Raw genomic sequence first — 13,097 nt, 5'->3', positions numbered from 1 at the left:
CAATCACACAACTGGTCTGACAGTCAATATGCTCTTACTTTGTCCATTACATCTACACTCCTGGAAATGGAAAGAAGAACACATTGACACCGGTGTGTCAGACCCACCATACTTGCTCCGGACACTGCGAGAGGGCTGTACAAGCAATGATCACACGCACGGCACAGCGGACACACCAGGAACCGCGGTGTTGGCCGTCGAATGGCGCTAGCTGCGCAGCATTTGTGCACCGCCGCCGTCAGTGTCAGCCAGTTTGCCGTGGCATACGGAGCTCCATCGCAGTCTTTAACACTGGTAGCATGCCGCGACAGCGTGGACGTGAACCGTATGTGCAGTTGACGGACTTTGAGCGAGGGCGTATAGTGGGCATGCGGGAGGCCGGGTGGACGTACCGCCGAATTGCTCAACACGTGGGGAGTGAGGTCTCCACAGTACATCGATGTTGTCGCCAGTGGTCGGCGGAAGGTGCACGTGCCCGTCGACCTGGGACCGGACCGCAGCGACGCACGGATGCACGCCAAGACCGTAGGATCCTACGCAGTGCCGTAGGGGACCGCACCGCCACTTCCCAGCAAATTAGGGACACTGTTGCTCCTGGGGTATCGGCGAGGACCATTCGCAACCGTCTCCATGAAGCTGGGCTACGGTCCCGCACACCGTTAGGCCGTCTTCCGCTCACGCCCCAACATCGTGCAGCCCGCCTCCAGTGGTGTCGCGACAGGCGTGAATGGAGGGACGAATGGAGACGTGTCGTCTTCAGCGATGAGAGTCGCTTCTGCCTTGGTGCCAATGATGGTCGTATGCGTGTTTGGCGCCGTGCAGGTGAGCGCCACAATCAGGACTGCATACGACCGAGGCACACAGGGCCAACACCCAGCATCATGGTGTGGGGAGCGATCTCCTACATTGGCCGTACACCACTGGTGATCGTCGAGGGGACACTGAATAGTGCACGGTACATCCAAACCGTCATCGAACCCATCGTTCTACCATTCCTAGACCGGCAATGGAACTTGCTGTTCCAACAGGACAATGCACGTCCGCATGTATTCCGTGCCACCCAACGTGCTCTACAAGGTGTAAGTCAACTACCCTGGCCAGCAAGATCTCCGGATCTGTCCCCCATTGAGCATGTTTGGGACTGGATGAAGCGTCGTCTCACGCGGTCTGCACGTCCAGCACGAACGCTGGTCCAACTGAGGCGCCAGGTGGAAATGGCATGGCAAGCCGTTCCACAGGACTACATCCAGCATCTCTACGATCGTCTCCATGGGAGAATAGCAGCCTGCATTGCTGCGAAAGGTGGATATACACTGTACTAGTGCCGACATTGTGCATGCTCTGTTGCCTGTGTCTACGTGCCTGTGGTTCTGTCAGTGTGATCATGTGAAGTATCTGACCCCAGGAATGTGTCAATAAAGTTTCCCCTTCCTGGGACAATGAATTCACGGTGTTCTTATTTCAATTTCCAGGAGTGTATGGTGTATATATGCAGACTGAAGTGACAAACGAAAATTTGTACCCAGGCTGGGATTCGAAATCGGATCTCCCTCGCATAAGGCACATGTGTTAACCACTACGCCACCCTGGCACAGTGGCTTCTGCACAACTGTGCGGCCTGCCCTAAGACACCTCCCTCCTCAGTGCATATTCCCATTCAGTGTTGTTCGAGTTCAGGGGGGGAGTACCAAGAGGGCGGAGGTGTTCAAACGGATCAAATGGCTCCGAGCACTATGGGACTTAACTTCAGGGGTCGTCAGTCCCCTAGAACTTAGAACTACTTAAACCTGACTAACCTAAGGACATCACACACATCCTTGCTCAAGGCAGGATTCGAACCTGCGACCATAGCGGTCTCGCGTTTCCAGACTGTAGTGCCTAGAACCGCTCGGCCACAACGGCGGGCGGCTGAGGTGTGAATGGGAATATGGACCGAAGGGGGAGGTGAGCTGGGATAGTTCACCCAGTTATGTAAATGCACCGTGACAGTGTGGCGTAATGGATAGAACATCAGCCTAGTGAAAAGATGATCCGGGTTCAAGTCCTTGCCTTCGTACAAATTTTCATCTCTCACTTTCGTCTGCATATATGTGTTATAGCTGTGTGAGACTGGAAAAGGTCCCTGGAATCCTATAGTTTCATTTGATTAAAACAGATATCCCTGAATTTAAGGCAGGATACCGCCTTTTGTTCGAAATGTGCTCTTCCTGGGCAGTTGGAGAACCTTTGCAATGCCATTTTGAGTTTGTGGGGAATGCCAAGTGGGCAAAACGGTGAACGTGAATGGATTGAGTGGTCTGCTAGGATAGTCCATGCAGTTGGGGGAAGCCACACAGCCAAAGGTAGCCTAGACGTTAACACATCTGTTAGTGAACAGGAGACCCAAGTTCGTATACCGGCTTTGGTACAGACTTGCATTCGTTGCTTCATTCTGCACACGTACATAATAGAAGCTTGAGGCTTCAAAAGGGCTCTGGAACCGCATAGCTTCATTTCATCTGACCATCCTTTTTCTTTTCGCTAGATACAAATTCTAGTATAAATCACAGTATTTTTAGGTTACGATAACAATTATTTTTGAGCCGCACCATCCAGTGCCTCAAATTTGTTTTTGAAAGTTTTAACAAATTCCAGAAACTCCGACTGTTTTGCTCTTTTCGTTTCTCTCTGTGACGGCGAACAAAATTGGGCAGTTTGGATACTAAATAAAAAATTCATCCCGCGCAAATGCGGGCAGAGGCGGCAGCAACATGAACGAAACCCTAAACTGAGCCTACTACTACGCACCGGGGCGGCGGGCGGCCGAAAAGTAATTAAAAATAAAGAGGCCGTTAGCACGAGCAGAGCTCGCAATATTGAGTTAGCGACGCTGACAATTTACGCCGGGCGGCGAGGGCGGTCCACGCTCCGGCGCGCCGACCATGCAATATTCTCCGCGCTCCAATTAGCGAATCACGCTACCGGTGGCGGCGAGCTGCACCTGCCAGCAGCGCCGCGTCATAATTGATGTACAGCGCAACGCGGCGCGCCCCACCCCGGCTGACGGCTCGCTGTGTGACCCAGTTATGGCGGGGCGGCGCTCAGCTCGGCTAATCACTGTTGCGTGAAGATTCCGGGCGCCGTAATCACATAGCTCAGCGGCGCGCAGCCGTCGGCCCTTCTCAGAATAATAAGATTACCGCCCCCTAATGTTGCACCCGATATTAATCAGAGCGCCCGTTATTCGTTTACGGAACTGCCGCGCGTCTGGTGACCTATAAGTAAGTGGAAGCTTCACAATCAGCAGTGTGGCCATTCGTAACTGCTCCCCCGTATATGAGGCGTTCGTTCACAAATTCCGCGATACGGGGTTGGTGTTCTCATTCAGCTTGCTGGTGTAATCAGTTAATGCATTTGACCGGGAAGTTCGAGAGACCGCCGACACCCACTGGGCTGGCCGCGTGGGATTAGCCGAGCGGTCTGAGGCGCTGCAGTCATTGACTGTGCGGCAGGTCCTGGCGGAGGTTCGAGTCCTCCCTCGGGCATGGGTGTGTGTGTTTGTCCTTAGGATGATTTAGGTTAAGTAGTGCGTAAGCTTAGGGACTGATGATTTTATCAGATAAGTCCCATAACATTTCGCACACATCTGAACATTTTGACACCCACTGGCAAGACCATTTCTTTTCCAATCTTCGTAAAAGCTATACTCACGCTCATATATTAAGGATAATTGCAGAATGTGGTGCCACACTACGGGCACTACACAGAACTGGCGCTTATAGCATAGGCACCTAGGGAACACACACCACACAGATCTCTAATTCCACGGTATTAGTGATAAGTTGAGAAAACCGCTCCGCAACACATTTGCTACATAACGTCACTGTTTCCTGCTCATATACCCCAACATCAATATGGGATATGATTACCATGCACGCATACACAGGCCGCACAACGGGTTGGCATACTCTGGATCAGGTGGTCGATCAGCTGCTGGGGTATAGCCTCCCATTCTTGCATCAGTGCCTGTCGGAGCTCCTGAAGTGTTGTATGCGTTTGAAGAGATGCAGCGATACGTCGACTGAGAGCATCCCAGACGTGCTCGATGGGGTTTAGGTCTGGAGAACGGGCAGGCCACTCCATTCGCCTGATATCTTCCGTTTCAAGGTACTCCTCCACGATAGCAGCTCGGTGGGGCCGTCCGTAATCATACATCAGGAGGAAGGTGGGCACCACTGCACCCCTGAAAAGGCGGACATACTGGTGCAAAATGATGTCCCGATACACCTGACCTCTTACAGTTCCTCTGTCAAAGACATGCAGGGGTGTACGTGCATCAATCATAATCCCACCCCACACCATCAAACCACGACCTCCATACAGGTCCCTTTCAAGGGTATTAAGAGGTTGGTATCTCGTTCCTGGTTCACGCCAGATGAAAACCCGCCGAGAATCACCGTTCAGACTATACCTGGACTCGTCTGTGAACATAACCTGGGACCACTGTTCCAATGACCATGTACTGTGTTCTTGACACAAGGCTTTACGGGTTCACCTGTGACCAGGTTTCAGTGCAATGCACCCTGCAGGTCTCCGGGCGAATAAGCCAAGGCTTTTGAGTCGTCTGTAGACTGTGTGTCTGAAGACAACTGTTCCAGTGTCAGCGGTAAGATCCCGAGCAATGCCACCTGCAGTACTCCGTGGAGGTCTGCAGGCACTGATGGTGAGATATCGGTCTTCTTGTGGTGTTGTACACTGTGGACGTCCCGTACAGTAGCGTCTCGACTCGTTTCCTGTCCGCTGGAATCGTTGAAATAATCTTGAGACCACACTTAATGGCACACGGAGGGCCCTTGCTGCGACCTGCTGTGTTTGACCTCCAGTCGCCCTAGTATTCTACCCCTCATAACGTCATCAATATGTGTTCTTTGAGCCATTTCCGACACACAGTTACCATTAGCACGTCTGAAAACGTTTGCACACTTGCTCGCTGCACCAACTCTGACATGCACCAACACACCTCTGCTTATGTGGACTGCTGTCAGCGCCACCGGGCGACGACCGCAGGTCAAATGCACTGCCTGGTCATACCCCCAGGTGATTTTAATCCGCAAACCACCCAGCAGAGCGTTGTTTCACTATGCGTCATCATTATCCTTAATTTATGAACATGAGTGTATATTCTCTGTTGAAATTAAAATTTTCTGGCTTGTAGGACTGCGTCATATTTCCTCTAACCCATCGACGTTTCGGCTCCTGTGCTGCGATCTTCTTCAGGATCTTGTGTTGCTTCCTGTTGATATAACACTGTCAGATACCAGTTTCACCACGCTTGTGTTGAAGAAGTGCGGTTATTGGGTAAAATTTTTGTGACTACCAATGGTAAGCCATCATCATTGGATAGTAACTGAAGTATTTCCGCGCTAAGGTAGGAGGAGGAGGTTATGGCTAAATCTCTTGTGGCTACCGATGGTGGGCCGTCGTCATTTGGTTAGAAGGGAATTTTTCCCACACTTACGCTGCAGAATAGTTATTGTTTAAAATTCCTCCTGCTACCATCGTCATTGGTTAGAAGCGATGTGAGCAGAGCAAGAGAGGCGGAAAATATATCAAAATTATTGTCCGCAGAGGTGCATTCCTGGCTAAAGCAAAGTGTGAAACGGCGGCAGCGGAACATCACGAAACCTGTGGCCTTGACATCGATTTTAAAATCGTACGTATGCTGGCTACGAAACTAACATTTATAGGAGAAGAGTCCGAGGAATCATTGACATATCTAAGAACGCATGTAACTTCCATAGAGAGAACGGCTATAGACTTCCCGCATCTTGGTTTCCCACCTCTGGAGACAATAATATTTTGGGGCAAGGTTACGCTTCTCTTGCTCAGCCAGTTTCGCTTCTGGCCAATGATGAAGGACCTCCAATAGCAGTACGAGCAATTTTAACCAATAAATCTTCTCGAGCATGACTGCGAAACAATTGTCCTTATGACCACTGACCATTGCCGCAAGAGATTTAGTCAAAAATCCCATTCTTCAGCACCAACGCGGGTATACTTCACTTATTAACCAATGACGATGGCCCTCCAATGTTAGCCACAGTTTTACCCACTCATCGCATTTCTCCAGCACAAGCGCCGGAAACTCCACTTTAAAAGAGAACGAGACACTGGTATCTGACAGTGCTCATTCAGCAGTGTCGACCATAATATCATAAAGATGATCCCAGCAGAAGGGTCGAAACGTCGATCGTTTAGAAGAAATATGACGTAGACTAACAGCCTAGAATAACTTCAGTGATACGGCAACAAAAGCCTGAAGACTTACGTATTCTCTGTTGTCTCATTTTTTAGAACTGTGCTATTGTCATTGCTGTTTGTGCTATGCTGCTCTGGCCAATATAATTGTCTATGCTGTCCATGCTTTGTCCTCCACCCCTGAACAAGATGAGCATGTACTGCGAAAGGAAAAATCGACGTTATGTGTAATTCAAGGATATATGAATCTTGGCAACCGCTGAGAAGTAGGCCTATGGCATTAAACACTAAACACACAAAATATTACAGATAACGTATTATGACACATTATGAAACCACGTAGTGTCACAAAAATATGCAACCAAAACATCAAGGAAGGCGCGTGTGTTAATGAAACGGAACTGAAGCAATTAAGCGCTGTAGTAGCAGTACTAATTATACCAAAGAACAGAACAGAGCGAAGCTAAAACCATCCCATAGGCCTGGAGTTCTATGTGTCAATTCATGTTGAATCAAAAGTAGGAAATAAGGCAAGCTGAAACACACACGCAATACGTAGTACGAAACATGAACAGAAGGGACAGTAGTCTCTAGGAAACGTTGATGCGCATAGATTCCTCCGTTCTTACACACTGTGGTCTAATTCTTCCCAACTGGCATGCAATGCCTGTCCGACTGAACTTCTTTCAGAAAGTCAGACTTTATAAATTTTAGAAGGCGACGAACACTTTTGGAAACAATTACATAAAATCTGCGACTCTGCATAAAGTAAATAGAGGCCTTTTACAAGCTGTCTATAACTTGATGAGATCCTCGACTACCGAATTAATTTCGTAAATAACACAGACAAGAACTTTCTAATATCATTACATAGAAAAGCAAGAAGCGTTTCAGTAGAATGCTGGTCATCTGGTTCCCATTTACTAATGATACATTATTCACAAGTGCGGTGATCTTGTTTTTGGCACACAGAACAATAATAAATAATTGTCAGTTACGGAAAAATCTAGTAATACAAAAAATTAACTAGCATAAGGGAACTCAGATGATGCAGCCTTCCACCATAAGGTTTCACGTTAAATTAAATATTATTAAACCACCGGCCGCTATGGCCGAGAGATTCTAGGCGCTTCAGTTCGGAACCGCGCTGCTGCTACAGTCGAAGGTTCGAATCCTGCCTCGGGCTTGAATGTGTGTGATGTCCTTAGGTTAGTCAGGTTTAAGTAGTTCTAATTCTAGGGGACTGATGACCTCACATGTTAAGTCCGATAATGTTTAGATCCATCTGAACCATTATCAAACCGTCGATGAACCACATATGTGTGTCGTTCATAAGATGTCTGATATTGTAACAATATGTCTGTATTAAGCGTCGGATAAATAACGATCTTCGGCGATCTTCGGTAGTACGTTACGAAGGCCGAAAATAGAATCTACAAAAAAAAAAAAAAAAAGCCTTGATATTTCCTCTTTTAAGCCAAAACCTATTACGCCACCATTCGCACGTAGTCGACACGTATGACGACTTATCTTTATTTTAATATATTTATTTGCTGTTCGGCTATTCGGCTACAGAGCCAGAGTTCATCAATTATTAAATTTTCACCATCTCTGTGTACACTTATTCCATAGGTATAGAAAACTTTTAAAAACATTTGGGGGCAGATTCCTGACAGAAAAACCAGAATAAATATTCAAGTAAATCCGAGAACCTTTATTAATTTAGTCAGCTACGGAATTTTACATTCAACGTGATTTCAAACAAAATTCTACATCTAAACTTTGTGACCAATGACAGCATATTTCATTCCTTTGTGTAGGGGATAGATATTACTGTGTCACGTCACTTAGCATATACGTGCGTTACATTGCTATGGAGGAATGTTCATACTTTTGACATTTGTGTTCATTAAAGTACAATACGAATTGAACGTTTCCATCTGTAGCAGTAGTGAAAATACTCGATAAGTTTTCTGTTTCACCGAGGGGGATATTACTTTCGTGAACAAGCTGAAGTGACTTTTATGACTGATCACGCAAAATCTAATAAATGGGAGCATCCACTGTTGTACTGTATGAAAAGGGTTTCCATGGAGGAAACAGCCTATTAACATATCAATTCTTCTCGTACATCACAGTGTCTTGAATGCAAATCTTTAACGTCGCACGAATTGACTACAATTAAGATATGTCGGTATACATGGTAACATTTGGAAGAGATGGAATAGCAAATTCACAAGATCAGTTTTTTTTGGATAAATGAAACCAAGTTTTTACAAATAGGAAATATCTCCAGCATCAGTGTTAACACTAATGTGTTAATTCCTGTCTGGTACATCTGTGTCCCCGCCGCATATGTTACAGCTGCTGTCTACATGAGTTTTTTTCTGAATACTCTTCGAGACTAAGCAGATGGTCAAGATGTCAATTTCTGCATAGTGAAATTCCATAATATTTCACTCATGCTGACCCCAGTTTCACTGAATTGTATCCGCCGTGACGGATGTCTGGAGACAGAAGGATCATTTCCATGGCTACAAATTTCACTGCCTTACTTCTTTGGATTACTATTAGTGACAACACATAAGAACAATATCTTTATGTAGCAGACATTCCTGATACAAGGTTCGTTCATCAATGAATTACACATGCGTGTGAAATCATTCGACACGAGCTGTGTTTGAAACAGTCGGAGGAAAATTAGAACATTTATTTTGTGGTCCTAATGTGAGAACTGCGTAAAATATTCCGTCATTAATAAATCAGTGCAAATGATCCAGGAAAACACGTCTAAATGCGATTTTCTTTGTTACAAGGACGTCACGTAGAGAGTTCGTAAAAATGATTTGTATTCTCACTAGTTGTATACAGCATATTCCCATCTTCTTTTACTCCATCTCCTTCTTCCTCCTCTCTCTACAAATCTCCTCTTTCATCTCCTCTTTGTCCATCTCCCTCATCGCCTCTCTCTGTCCACTTCCACCTCGATTTTCCAATGTACTCCTGCTCCTCTATCTCCTCCTATCCCTCTCTTTATCCGCTTGTTCCTCCTTTCTCATTGTGTGCATCTGCTCCTTCATCATCTCTCTTTCCATCCGTTCAGCCGCCTTTGACCATCTTTTCCTTCATCGTGTGTCTATTTCCGCCTCCTCCCTCCTCCTCCTCCTTCCACTCTCTTCGTCCATCTCCACCTCTTTAACTCTCTCCTTCTGCAGCTCCCCTATTGCTCTCTACCTCCTTCTCTTTCCTTTTCCAATCTCCTCCTCACGCCTCTCTCTTCCTTATCCTCCTTTTCTTTGTCCATTTCCTCCTCCATCCCTCTCATCTCCTCCTCTCCATCTCTCTACATCTATTTCCTCTCGCCTCTATCCATCTCCGCCTCTCCTCCCTCTCTCTTCATTTCCAAATACTCCGCTCTCTTTCACCTCCTCCCGTGTCTGCACTCATCCCCGCTTTCCCTATCTATCTCGTCCTACCACTTCTCTCTTCACGTTATCACCCTCACCCGAACAGGAGACTAATACGCGTACAAATTTGTCTGAAACCGTTGTACAGGCTTAGGATGAGCTTTCTATCCATGGATTTGCCCACATAAACAAATGGCAAATGTATCTCGCACTTTTGAGACATATTTCATAGGTATTTGTTCACACACACAAGGTCGAAAAAGAAAAAGATGCATCACGAACAAATTATCCGAATGGAACGGAAATGGGTATATGTGATGTACATGTAGAAACAAATAATTGCAATTTCGGAAAAGCTGGATGATTCATTCAAGAGAAAGGGCCTCAGAAATTGAGCAGGTCTTGACACGTTTGTCCACCTCTGGTGCTTATGCAACTTTTATTCTGCTTGGCATTGATTGTGAGAGTTGCTGAATGTCCTCCTTCTTAATTGGGGAGAGATCCGGCAACCTTGCTGGTCTAGGTTCGGTTTGGCAAGCACGATGCAAGGAGTTGAATCATTCGCCCTTTGTGAGCTGGCATTATCTTGCAGAAATGCAAGCCCACGTAGGTTTGCCATGCAGGGCAACAACACGCGGTGTAAAATATCATCGCCATACCACTGTGCTGTAATGATGCCGTGGATGACAACCAAATGAGTCTTGCCATGAAATGAAATGGGAAGCTGATGTGTTGGCAAATGTGCCAACACCTTGTAGATAGAGGCGGTCTAAATGCACGCTATCTAACGCAGACGGGCGTGAATTCTGGAACAGGATAAATAGTGAATGCTAATAAGAAAAGTATGCAGCTCCTCGAATACTTAACTTTATTCTATCCTTGTGGTACATCGCTCTTGATAATACAAATAATACTATCTTCAGATACGGTTAATGGCGCCTTGCTAGGTCGTAGCCATGGACTTAGCTGAAGGCTATTCTAACTGTCTCTCGGCAAATGAGAGAAAGGCTTCGTCCGTGTAGTCGCTAGCAAAGTCGTCGTACAACTGGGGCGAGTGCTATATCGTATCTCGAGACCTGCCTTGTGGTGGCGCTCGGTCTGCGATCACACAGTGGCGACACGCGGGTCCGACATGTACTAAATGGACCGCGGCCGATTTAAGCTACCACCTAGCAAGTGTGGTGTCTGGCGGTGACACCACAGAAGCCATATCATCACTCCTGGCTGTCGGGCCATATGACGGGCGGCATTCATGTTGGTATCCATCCACTGGCTACGGCATCCATCACCAGGCAGGTCTTCAATGATCATCGGTGCCCAGTTGGAAGTGGGACTCAACGCTGCAGAGAATTCTAGTGCAGTCAGTGAGGTTCTTGGCCGAATGTTCCCGACACCGCTGAAAACGGGTTGTTGGTGTACAGCCGCCGCAAGAGGCACAGGGAGCACCCTCTCCCCCCCCCCCCCCCCCCCCCCGCTCTTTCTGTGAGCCGCCTATTCATGACCTTTGCGGTCACTGAACCACCAGTCGCACGCCGGGTAGACGGTAATGATGAATCTGTGGCTCTGAGTGCTGCTCTGCCGATTGCTCGGGGTCCTCACCTTCTGTCTTCAATAATATCCTTTGTCCATGTTTCACCCATTACTGCCAACAACGTCGAATGGTCACATCACTCCTATTGAAGTATCGAGCAATTCACCAATTACACCAACCGGCTTCTTTGAGTCCAACTACACGCCCTTATTAGAACTGTCTCTCTGGCACCTTCACCTTTCCGAAAGCGAAAGTGCTCTTCACCTAACAGGTACTCATTTTTTTTTTGCTTCATTCTTCTAAATTCAATGCAGTGTGGCCCACAAGGTTTGAATATTTTTTTTTTTCTCTCAGTCCTCCGACTGGTGACTGGTTTGATGCGGCCCGCTACGAATTCCTCTCTTATTCCAACGTCTTCAGTCCAGAAAAGCACTTGCAAACTACATCTTCAATTATTGGAGGGTGTGTTCCAACCTAAGTCTTCCTCTTCAGTTTTTACCATTTACAGCTCCCTCTAGAACTGTGGAAGTTACCCTGTGATTCCTTAACAAATGCCCTAACATTCTGTCCCTTCATCTTCTCAGTGTCTTCCATAAATCCGTTTTCTACCGAATCTACGAAGAACCTACTCATTTTTTACCTTCTCAGTCCACCAAATATTCAACATTCTTTTGTAGCACCACAACTCATATTCTCGATTCTCTTCTCTTCCGGTTTTCCACATCCAATGTTTCACAACCCTACAATGCTGTGCTTCAAATCTACATTCCTATAAGTTTCTACCTCAATTTTTTTTCAGTCATTAATCATCTGCTTTGACGTGGCCCGCCACAAATTCCTCTCCTGTGCCAAGCTCTTCATCGTTGAGTAGCACTTGCCACCTACGTGCTCAACTAGTTGCTCGATGTATTCCAATTTCTCTCTCCCTATACTGATTTCTGGTACCATGGAAGTCATTCCCCAATGTCTTAACAGATGTCCTATCATCCTGTCCCTTCTTCTAGACAGTGTTTGCCACATGTTCCTTTCCTCTCCGATTCTGTGCAGAACCACCTCATTCCTTACCTTATCAGTCCACCTCACTTTCAACATTCGTCTGCAGCACCACATCTCAAATGCTTCTATTCTCTTCTGCTCCGGTTTCCCCACAGTTCACGTTTCACTACCACACAATGCTGTGCTCCAGACGTAGATTCTCAGAAATTTTTTTCTTATATTAAGGCCTTTGTTTCATACTGATAGAATTCCCTTGGCCGGGAATGCTCTTTTTGCTAGTGCTAGTCAGTTTTATGTCCTCCCTTGCTCCGTCCATCATAGGTTACTTTGCTGCCTGGGCTGCAGAATTCCCTAACTTCATCAACTGTGATCACCTATCCTGATATAAGTTTCTCGCTGTTCTCATTTCTCATACTTCTCATTACCTTCAACTTTCTTTGGTCTGTTCTCAATGCATATTCTGTACTCATTAGCCTGTTCGTCCCATTCAGCAGATCCTGTAATTCTTAATTTTGACTGATAATAGCACTACCATCAGCGAATCTTGTTATTGATGCCCTTTTACCCTGAATTTTATCCCGCTTTTGAATCACAAGTTGCGACATTGTCTCGAATAAAACAGTGACCTTTATGTGCACCCTAAGTTTCCTTTAATTTACGTGTATGGTAACAAACTTTTTATTAACAGATTACCGGTTTCGGTCTATAATTACCATCAACAGATCTGTTTTATAAAAACAGAGCTCTAATGTAACGTTCGACGATGCCACTATGGCTGCAGTATATTTGGACTTTGTTTTTATAAAACAGACCTTATGAAGGCCATTACAGACCGAAACCGGTAATCTGTTGAAAAAAAGTTTGTGACCATAGAGGAAAATTAAAGAAAACTCTTTTATATCCGTCAAGGCTTCTTCGACAGGCTG

The 13,097-nt window shown here is 46.3% G+C and overlaps 1 protein-coding gene across 1 annotated transcript in view; it reads right to left on the bottom strand.

Moving 5' to 3' along the window:
- Positions 1 to 13,097, bottom strand: part of LOC126482181 (hemicentin-2-like) — an 865,734-nt gene that overhangs the window by 619,219 nt on the left and 233,418 nt on the right. The gene's annotated exons all lie outside the window — the stretch shown is intronic.

Source organism: Schistocerca serialis, chromosome 5 (genome assembly GCF_023864345.2).
Source record: "Schistocerca serialis cubense isolate TAMUIC-IGC-003099 chromosome 5, iqSchSeri2.2, whole genome shotgun sequence".
In the NCBI taxonomy this organism is placed as follows: Eukaryota; Metazoa; Arthropoda; class Insecta; order Orthoptera; family Acrididae; genus Schistocerca; species Schistocerca serialis.
This window is presented reverse-complemented; position numbering and strand designations above follow the sequence as displayed.